The sequence below is a fragment of the Rhinolophus sinicus genome, linkage group LG16 (genome assembly GCF_036562045.2).
Source record: "Rhinolophus sinicus isolate RSC01 linkage group LG16, ASM3656204v1, whole genome shotgun sequence".
Classification (NCBI taxonomy): domain Eukaryota; kingdom Metazoa; phylum Chordata; class Mammalia; order Chiroptera; family Rhinolophidae; genus Rhinolophus; species Rhinolophus sinicus.
The window spans coordinates 14981053-14991005 of NC_133765.1; positions in this window are offsets into that span (position 1 = coordinate 14981053).

Sequence of the window (9953 nt, forward strand, 5' to 3'; positions counted from 1 at the left end):
AAATGGACTGAACTCACCAATAAAAAGACACAGAGTAACAGATTGGATCAAAAAACTAAACCCAACCATATGCTGCCTTCAAGAGACACATCTCGGCTACAAGGACAAATATAGACTAAAAGTGGAAGGGTAGAAATGGACACTCCAAGCAAATGGTATCCAGAGGAGAACAGGTGTAGCCATACTGATATCAGATAAAACAGACTTCAAGATAAAAAAGATAACAAGAGACAAAGATGGACATTTCATAATGATAAAGGGGACTGTACAACAAGAAGACATAACAGTCATCAATATTTATGCCCCCCATCAGGGAGCACCAAAATATACAACACAACTACTAACAGAAGTAAAGGGAGAGATTGACCAGAGAACAATTATACTAGGGGACCTAAATACATCATTGACAGCTATGGATAAATATTCTTCACAGAAAATAAATGAAGAAATATTGGTCCTAAATGACACATTAGATGAAATGGACATTTATAGAGCACGTCATCATAGAAAATCAAGCTGCATGTTCTTTTCTAATGTACATGGAACATTCTCAAGGATAGACCATATATTGGGACATAAAACTAATCTCAGCAAATTTAAGAAGATTGAAATCATACCAAGCATATTTTCTGATCACAAGGCTTTGAAATTGGGTTTCAACTGCAAAAAGAAAGCAGGAAAAACCACAAATACGTGGAGATTCAACAACGTGCTTTTAAAAAATAACTGGGTCAAAGAAGAAATAAGCGGAGAGATCAAAAGATACATAGAAACAAATGAAAATGAAAATACATCCTACCAAAATTTTTGGGAGGCAGCAAAAGCAGTTTTAAGAGGGAAATTTATATATTACAGGCCTATCTCAAGAGAGAAGAAAAATTCCAGATAAACAACCTCACATCACACCTTAAAGAACTAGAAAAAGAAGAACAAATGAAACCCAGAGTCAGCAGAAGAAAGGAAATAATAAAAATCAGAGCAGAACTAAATGAAATAGAGAACAAAAAGACAATAGAAAAAATTAATGCAACAAACAGCTGCTTCTTTGAAAAGATTAATGAAATTGACGAACCCTTGTCTGGACTTACTAAGAAAAAAAGGGAAAAGACACAATTAAATAAAATTAGAAATGAAAGATGGTAGTAACCACAGATGTCACAGAAATACAAAGGATCATCCAAGAATACTATGAAGGACTATATGCCACCAAATTCAATAACCTAGAAGAAATGGACAAGTTCTTAGAAACATATCGTCTTCCTAGGCTGAATCACATCGAATTGGAAAATCTAAATAGAGCAATCAACAGTAAGGAAATTGAATCAGTCATCCAAAACCTTCCCAAAAGCAAAAGTCCAGGATCAGATGGCTTCACTAGTGAATTCTACCAAACATTCAAAAAGGATGTAATACCTGTCCTACTCAAACCCTTCCAAAAAATTGAAGAAGAGACAATACTCCCTAACTCATTTTATGAGGTCACCATTATTACCCTGATACCAAAACCTGGTAAGGATAACACAACAACAGAAAATTAAAGTCCAATATCTCCGATGAATACAGATGCAAAAATCCTAAATAATATTCAGGCAAATCGAATGCAACAATGTATTAAAAAGATTATGCATCACGACCAAGTGGGGTTCATCCCAGGGGCACACAGATAGTTCAACATAAGTTAATCAATCAATGTGATACATCAAAATACAAACAAAATAAGGGACAAAAATCACAGAAAAAGTATTTGGCAAGATACAACATCCATTTAGATTAAAACACTTAATAAAATGGGTATAGAAGGAAAATACCTTAACATAATAAAGGTCACATATGACAAACCCTCAGCTAGTATCATAATTAACCATGAAAAACTGAAGCCCTTCTCTCTACATTCAGGAACATGACAGGGCTGTCCCCTATCACCTCTGCTTTTCAACATAGTATTGAAAGTCCTAGCCAGAGCAAGCAGGCAAGAGAAAAAAAAAAAAAAAAAAAAGACATTCAAATCAAGAATGAAGAAGTTAAATAGTCACTTATATCAAATGACATGATGCATATAGAAAACCCTAAAGACTCCACCAAAAAGTTATTAGAGACAATAAACTAATACAGTAAAGTTTGCAGCTACAAACAATGTACAAAAGTCCATTGCATTCCTATATACTAACAATGAAATCTCAGAAAAAGAAATTTTTGAAAAATTCCTTTTGCAATTGCAACAACAACAAAAAAATATCTAGGAATAAATTTAACCAAGGAATGTGAAAGACCTATACACTGAAAACTATAAGACATTTTTAAAAGAAATTTAAGAAGATACAAAGAAATGGAAAGACATTCCGTGTTCATGGATTGGAAGAATCAACATAGTTAAAATGGCCATGTTACCCAAAGCAATATAGAAATTTAATGCAATCCCCATCAAAATTCCAATGGCATTTTTTAAAGAAATAGAACCAAAAAGTCATCAGATTTATATGGAACCACAGAAGACCACAAATAGCCAAAGCAATCCTAAGAAAAAAGAACAAGGCTGGAGGTGTCACATCTCTGACTTCAGCTTGTACTATGGGCAACAATAATCAAAACAGCATGGTATTGGCAGAAAAACAGACACACAGAGAAGTGGAATAGAATTGAGAACCCAGAAATAAACTCACATAAATATGGACAGATAATTTTTGACAAAGAAGCCAGAAACACACAATGAAGAAGAGACAGCCTCTTCAATAAATGGTGCTGGGAGAATTGAAAAGCCACATGCAAAAGAATGAAACTAGACTGCTATCTGTCACCGTGTACCAAAATTAACACAAAATGGAGCAAAGACCTGAACACAAGACCTGAAACAATAAACTGCATAGAAGAAAACATAGGTACTAAACTTATGGACCTTGGGTTCAAAGTGCATTTTATGAATTGGACTTCAAAGGCAAGGGAAGGAAAAGCTAAAATAAATGAATGGGACCATATCAAACTAAAAAGCTTCTGCACAGCAAAAGAAACCATCGACAAAATAAAGAGGCAACCAACCGAATGGAAGACGATTTTTGCAAATCCTCTATTAGCGCCTCCGATAAGGAGCTAATATCCAAAATATATAAGAACTCATACAACTCAATAACAACAAAAACTAAAAATCCAATTAAAAAATGGGCTGAGGACCTGAATAGACATTTCTCCAAAGAGGACATACAAATGGCCAGTAGACATATGAAAAAATGCTCAACATCACTAATCATCAGAGAAATGCAAATAAAAACCACAATGAGAGATCACCTCACACCAATTAGAATGGCTATCATCAATAAGACAAATAGTAACAAGTGTTGGAGAGGCTGTGGCGAAAAAGGAAACCTCATACACTGTTGTTGGGAATGCAGATTGGTGCAGCCGCTATGGAAGGCAGTGTGGAGGTTCCTCAAAAAATTTAAGAATGGAATTACCATAGGACCCAACATTCCCTCTCCATGTATCTACCAAAAATCTGAAAACATTGATCTGTAAAGATTTATGTGCTTCGATGTTCATTGCAGCTTTATTTACGGTGGCCAAGATATGGAAGCAACCGAAGTGTCCTTCGATAGATGAATAGATAAAGATGTGGTATATGTACACAATGGAATACTCCCCTGCCATAAGAAAAGATGAAATAGTGCCATTTACGACAACGTAAATGGATCTTGAGATTATTATGCTGAGAGAAATAAGTCAGGCAGAAAAAGTCAAGAACCGTATGATTTCACTGATATGTAGAATATAAAACTGAAAACAACAAAGCAACAAGACAAACATATAAATGAACAAAAACACATAGATACAGATAATAGTTTAGTGGTTACAGGAGGGTAAGGAGGTAGATGAGGGCAAAAGGGATCAAATATATGATGATGGAGGAACTGACTCTGGGTGGTGAACACACAATGTGATATATAGATGATGTATTACAGAATTGTACACCTGAATCCTAGGTAACTTTACTAACAATTGTTACCTCAATAGATTAAAAAAAAGATAGAGCAGGAGATGCCTCTATTAGACCACCCGTAAACTCCATTAGGGCAAGAACCATTTCGTTTGGATCCCTTTACCCAACATTTTAATATGTCAAATATACATATTAAGAGCCAGTTGAATATCAACTATATTACAGACTACATGACTTCTGATAGATAACTTTAATTTTATACTCATCCTTAGAGTCTAACTGAAGTCATATCAAATGAAGATATTTCAGCTGCCATCTTTTCTACCTGGACAAGCTCTCTGACTATTTTGGTTGGAATTGTGGATTATTCTATTTGTCTTTGGTGGCGTGAAGGGCCCTCAGCACCTATCTAGTGCTTCTTCAAGGTCTACCAGATATTTGAGGGTTCATGCATGTGTACAAGGCACACTATATACAAAGATAATGTGTTATACATACATTTTCCACATGAATGTGTTATAATCCATGTCTTATGTATAGTGTAGTGTTAGCAATAAATAAAACAAAAAATCCATTATACAGAGATTCGGGTTTTAGGAAAGAAACAGTTCTGCAATAAAAGTAACTTAATCAAGAATATTTATTTCTATGTTTCCTCTGCTTGCACTGGAGGAAGTCAACTGTGAAAAGGACTTCAGAGAAGGCCTGGTTCACTTGAAATAAAACCTTGATGCATGTGAAATGAAATTCCCATGAAAACCATCTCTGAAGAGGCAAAGATCTCAGAAGAATGTTACCTGCTATGGCATCATTCTTACAAGAACCAACCCTCTAAATTCCTAGACGAAAGGGAATGTTTAATAAATCCCCAAAGTCTTCTTTGCCCTTGGGTCTTAAGAAGAGCATACTTGTGGTGCTTCATTTAATTTTTTAATAATGTATGTTTTTTCCGTTTCTTCAAATGTGTCAGTGAAACTGAGAACAAAGACTGGGATTCGTTAGTGTCATCTAGGCTGTGAACAATTCTCAGTAAAGAGACAAATGAGACACTGTCTTGGCCGAGTCTTAGCTGCAGGTGAGCAAGTCCTCAGTGCTGTATGTGCAACGGCCTGTGTGCGATGGTTTTAGATGTATTTGCCTGGAGGGAAATGGATTCTTCCGGTGTGTTTTGATGTCATCACTTCTCCAAGCTGACCCCAGACCTTAATTCTGACCAAAACATATATAACTCATCTGCTATCTAACTCTTGAATTTCCCCAAATAGAGATTTATTGTTTGAATAGAAAATCTGCGATCCTTAATAGGTAAAAGCTGGCGGCAAAAAGTGTAGAATACAGATTGCCACATAAAATTTTATTAGTCTTTGTATCAGTCTCAGTCAGTAACCTACACTGCATAACTTGTGATTGTCTAAAACCTCACTCAGCAAGGTCTCTCGCCCCTCTTTCCTGTTACTAGATCAGAATTTTCTCCCTCACAGCCCCTAATTTGGGTTGAAGTATTGTGTTTAAAGTGCAGGACAAAAACGTGATGCCTTGGAAAGGTGCTGTGTTAAGCCTTGAACGCTCTGTGTTTCACTAGAACAAACTAATTGCATTAAGCAAAGACTTTTCAGGTGTCTTTCAAGTCATTCATCAAATGTCAGATTGCTCTATTTAAAAAAAGAAATTTAAATCTTTAACACTTGCCTTTTCTGTGCCTCTCCCTTGCTTTCCTTTTCTTCATAGGACTTTTCATGTTACATGTTTACCTCTTTCTTTAATGTATTTTCTCCCACTTGAATGAAAGCTCCATGAGGGCAGGAATCTCTTTTTATTTTGTTATTGTTTTTTCACAGAAGTATCACCAGTGTCACCAAAGGCTCAGGGAGATGTGCAAGAGAGGACTCCATCCGATGCAGGAGTGACCAGGTTCTAGTCTCTGTGCAAGAAAGAATTCAGGAGTGAGACAGGCAGGAAAGCACAGGGAATTTATTAAAACAAAAGTATACACTTAAGAGGGAAGTGCGGGGGAACTCAGAGATTTGAGTTGCACGGAGGAAGTCCTGATGAGGAGTATTTATACCTCCCCAAAGCTGAAACTGATGACATCCCGTTGAGCTGGCTCACCAGTTTCCTTCCTTCCAGTACGCGGGGTCCTCAGTTTCCTGCTCTTTGCTCCTTATTGGGCAACTCTGAAACTGTAATGGCATGCATGGGAAGTTGTAATAACCACAATGTAAATGGGATTATGATGACATTATAACTAGCTAGAGGTCAGGTCCCAGTCAAGCAGATTAGCCTTGCTGGATGAAACTGGTTCTTGTTTTTCTCCCGCTGCAGGCGCTGGATACAGTCACTTGTTACTTGTGTAACCAGTGAGGTGCTTCACCTTGTATCCTGGAGGGGGTTGTCAGTTTCCTAGGCCACTTATCCTGCTTCACCAGGACTTAGAAGAGTTTCAGGGCCAGGGCAGATGTTCCATAGGTATTTGTTGAAGGAATTCAAAGTCTCTCAACTCCCCATTAGCCGATATTGACTGTAGAGTCTCTTCTCTGACTTTAGGTATTGACAAAAGTTGTTATTAGTCATCTGACAAGTACTTGTTTTTAATAACCAAGTTTAAACTGCAGGATGAAATAATAGAGAAAAATCAGAGGAAGTTTCTTTCAATTCTGGACAAGATGCAAATAATTCTTGGCATATATTGAACGGGACTGAAATAATGAATCTACTCTTCGAAAGTCGAAATACCCTTAATTTTACCTTTCTTGGCTCTAAGCTTTCTACATTCCATTGAAGTGATTGTAGGGACAGAGCCCCAGAAAGTAGTTTACAGGCTCTCGGCCTCACATGGAAAGGTGCTGGCTCAGGTGGTGGATGGCCGTAGGCTGTGGCTGATTGGCCATCGGCTGTGGCTGGTTGGCCGATTGGCCACTGGTATGGCTGCTGTGGCTACGGAAGAGAGCCGAGGACTGCCGAGTATTGCCGAGGAGCCGAGGAGAGCTGAGGAGAGCGGAAGAGAGTAGAGGAGAGTTGAGGAGAGTGGAGGAGAGTCGTCGGTCGGTTGGCGGAGGAGCGGACAGCAGGTCGGGCGTCCGGTGGGCCCAGCCTCCAGTGAGACTATAGTGGTATGACTCCCCTACCTATGGCTCCGTGGGTGTTCCTTTTTGGCCTCACCATATCCTGCATTCTTGTGTGGGGAGCGGGAGCAGAGACCCCACAGGCCGCCCCGCCTGAAAAATGGCTCAGCAAGCAGGGTCTCCCGCACGACAGTGATGTAAGTACTTGTTTTTATCTATACTCTCATGAGATGCTAGTAAGTGAAAGGGCTGCTTCAGAGATTTCACGGTCACTTACAGGGAGGTATGTAGTCTGGTGATTAAACCTATGAAGGTTGGACTTGGACAGACCAGAGTTTGATTCACGATTCAGGAACCTACAAGCTGTGTGTGCTCCTCAGGTTTAAAGTGGAGATTAATAGGTCTAACCTGCAAGGTTGTTGTGAGGAATAACCATGATAACATTATTTGTACATTGCTTTGGGTCCTTCAGATGAGGGTGCCGGCTCAGTGTTTGGTACACAGTAAGTGCTCAACACAATGTAGCAAGAATTATTTTTCCTGCATATTTTGCTCTTAATTGTGCTTAAAAAGATGTAACCTGAATGAAAGGATAGGCCATTAAAAGCCCCATCGAGCATTATCAGGGGTATAAACAAACAGTTTCTTCCTTAGGGAGCAGTGATCCAGAGGGAGCCTCTGTAACTAGGTGACTGAGGTCTCTAATCCAGAAGAAAGCACTTCAGTCTCCGGGTATCTATGGGCGTTATAAAGGTGCTGTCTCATTCCTGGAAGCTGGACAGGAGACTCAGACAAAGCTACAGTCAGACATCAGTTTCTTCAGCTTAGCAGGACTACCAAGACAACCTAGAAGTTTTTATTTTTAAAGGAGGGTGTGGGGACAGAGTCCCAGAGAGCAGTTTCCAGGCTCTTGGCCTCACGTGGAAAGGTGCTAGCTCGGGTAGTAGATGGCCGTCAACTGTGGCTAATTGACTATCAGCTGTAACCAGTTAGCCAACTAGCCACTGATATAACTACCGTGGCTGCGTTGGTTGGTCGGTTGTTGGTTGGCAGGCGGAGAAGCAGACAGCGGGTTACAGGTCGTGTGGATCCAGCCTCCAGTGAGACTATAGAGGTATGACTCCCCTATCTATGGCTCCATGGGTTTTTCTTTTTGGCCTAGTCATATCCTGCGTTCTTATGTGGGGAGCGGAACCAGAGACCCCCGCAGGCCGCCCCCCATGACAAATGGCGCAGCGAGCAGGGTCCCCCACTCGACAGAGGGAAGCACAAGCAAGGGGGTCTGAGCTCTGAGTTGTCATCTTCTTTTCACCAAGGCCATCTGAGTCTCTATGAGCTAGATGCATGGGACCCAGTAGAATACAGCAATGTGACTCCAAACAGGAGGGCAAGTGCCTGCCTGGCCTGGTCTGGCATATAGCAGAGTGGTTAGAGCTCAAACACCGGGAGCCAGACTGCCTGAGTTACATTCTGCTGCAATTTGGAAGCACTGGGTCTTGTGTAAGTCACTTAGGCCCAGTGTCCTTACTTGTAAAATGGGTGTAATCATAATGCCGCAGAGCATTTAAACAATGCCTATCATATAATTAGTGCTTAGTAAATGTTCTTTTTGTTTTTTCTAGGTTTAATTAATAACTTTACATTATTATTCCAATATTTTAAAAATATTTTTAAAGTTTTTCAGTTACAGTTGACTATGAAGTGTAATCACTAAATATGGTGAATGTTTAAATTTGAAACAACTTATTACAGTAAAAGACACATTGACATTAATCCCCCTCAAAATACTCCCCCTCACTTCAAACACACATTATTCTTGTCACTTTCTAAAGCAGGTCTGGAAGTCCTCTTTGGTGAGTGTTTTTAGGTTCGCTGTTGTGGCTGCTGTGATGTCGTGAATCGATTCAAAACATTTTCCTTTCATGGTCATTTTGACTGTGGGGGAGAACTAGAAATCATACGGTGCCAGATCCAGTGATAAGATGGATAAAGATACACCGTAATGGTTTTATTTGACAGAAATTGCCATACCAGAAGTTATATGTGGCAGGAAGCATTGTCATGACGGTGAAGGATGTAAAGACACTCATGAAAGAACTGCTTCAGAAAGTGGAAAGAATGATGGGAGAAGTGTGTTCAAACCAAGGGGGAGGATTTAGAGAGGGATTAATGGCAATGTGTCTTTTACTGTAATAATTTTTTGTAATTTAAACATTCACCGTATTTTTTTGTTGCACCTCGTACAATACTATATTAGTTTCAGGTGTACAACATAGTGGTTAGACATTTATATAACTTATAAAGTGGTTACCCTGATACATTTTTTAAATATTATTGACTATATTCCCTATGCTATATTTTACATCTCCCTGTTTTTGTAACTGGCAGTTTGTACTTCTTGATCCCTCCCCCCTTTTAACCATCCTCCAAACCCCTCTCCCATCTGGCAACTATCAAAATGTTTATTACTCCAGCATTCTTTTCACATAATAATTCCACAGCCCTTCCAGCTAAACATGCTGAGCAAAAGGACCTCATCTTCCTGCTCTGACTAGCATTGACAAAAGGTGGAAGGTCTAGGCAGGGTCAAATGGCTTCCGCCTTTCAAGAACATTCCAGAGAAGAGCCCTAGGCCTTACAAACTTGATGGAGGGCGATGGAGGGAAGGAAGTAACAGAAGAAGGCCACAGTCAGGTTGCAGAGTCATCCCCAGCTGAGCTTCCTGGATTCTCTCCTCAGTTGGACCAGACCTTGCTCAGGAGGCAAATTTCACCCACAGTTATTAGGATGGTTCAAGGCACTCGGGGACCATAAAGACAGAGATGCATGTACAAGGAAACGCTATGTTCTTTAAATTAAAAAACTCTTCTGTTCAAATACCATTCTCAAGAATGGAGTTTTTCCCCCTCCTTATCTCTGAGCAAGTCTCTTCTTTTTCCCTCACAGACCCCCCCCAAGGAGGA